Here is a 1,182-nt window from a genome sequence, read left to right on the forward strand (position 1 = left end):
GTATATTTTCTTGATTGATGATTGACGTGGGAGGGCCCAGCTCACTGTGGGTGGTGCCACCCCTGGGTTGGTGTTCCCAGGTGCTGTAAGAAAAGCAGGCCGAGCAAGTAGGTAGTAGAAAGTCAGGAAGCAACATTCCTCCATGGTCTCTGCTTTAGTTCCTGCCTTGAACTCCTGCCCTAGTTTCCCTGGATGTTGGACGACAGTTGCTTTGGTCATGCACGAGTCCTGTGCTTTATCACGGAAGGGAGAGCAGAACTCTGACAAGAGAACAGCCTGAGCAGTGGATGGGCAAGAGAGCCGAGAGTGAGGCCATGTGAGGGAAGACTGTGTGCGCTACCAACCTCAGGGCAAAGTTTCCGTTCCTGCTGATGACCGAGATGCCTTTCATGCTAGGGATACAGCTAGGTAAGACAGTTAACTGGGGGAGTTTGAGCAGAAATCCGCTTGTAAGAGCTACAAAGTGACCACAGAGAAGGGACATTCACACGTCTTACTTCCTATCCCAGACCCAGAGCCTAAGAAGGAGGGACTGGCCTGGTGGAAGATGACAGCTTGCTCCAATAGAAGCTACCTGAAGGGCCATCAGTGCCTGCCTGTGGGGAAAGAGGGAATCACTGTTGAGGTGTGGGTTCATCTTTTCTAGGAAGAACGGGGCACAGAAACGGAGACCACGTTCAAGGACAAGAGGGGACTCTTTGGATCCCTTCTTCAGTAATTTTGTTCAAGATAGCATGCAGCCATCTTCCCTTTTCTAATAAAGCTACTCTTAACCTGAAAACCAACAGACTAAATAGAATTACAAAGTGAATCCTGGGCAAGGGAGTAGAGATGCTCTGCCTCAAGCCACCATTCCCCCCAGAGCGCTGATGGTGAGGTGAGCTTTTGCTCTATGGAGCGAATGAGATCAGCCCCCAGGTTCCTAGTTGCACCCATACTGCGATGAGATGCATGTGTCTGGACATGGTAGGCTGCAACAAGTGTGCACCCTTGTGATGGTTGATGCATAATCTCAGTTGTCAAGTTGATTGTGTATGGCACCCACTAAGAGACACGCCTCTCTGTGTGGGGGCTTGCACAGGTATTTTCTGGAAGAATTAAGTGAAGGAGAACATCCATAATGGGCAGCTCCTTCAGGAGGCAGCTTGCCTGTGAAAAGTTTCAAGGGAAATCAGGGCTGGC

The 1,182-nt window shown here is 50.3% G+C and overlaps 1 non-coding gene across 1 annotated transcript; it reads left to right on the forward strand.

Annotated features, from left to right (window-relative positions):
- The first annotated feature begins 467 nt into the window (after positions 1–467).
- LOC121453087 lies at positions 468–583 on the forward strand. The gene has a single exon (XR_005974962.1). It is a non-coding gene; the product is annotated as a small nucleolar RNA SNORD22 (small nucleolar RNA).
- The last annotated feature ends 599 nt before the right edge of the window (positions 584–1,182 follow it).

Source organism: Microtus oregoni, unplaced genomic scaffold, assembly GCF_018167655.1.
Source record: "Microtus oregoni isolate MIOR12 unplaced genomic scaffold, Mior012 000010F_ref0000083, whole genome shotgun sequence".
Lineage (NCBI taxonomy): Eukaryota > Metazoa > Chordata > Mammalia > Rodentia > Cricetidae > Microtus > Microtus oregoni.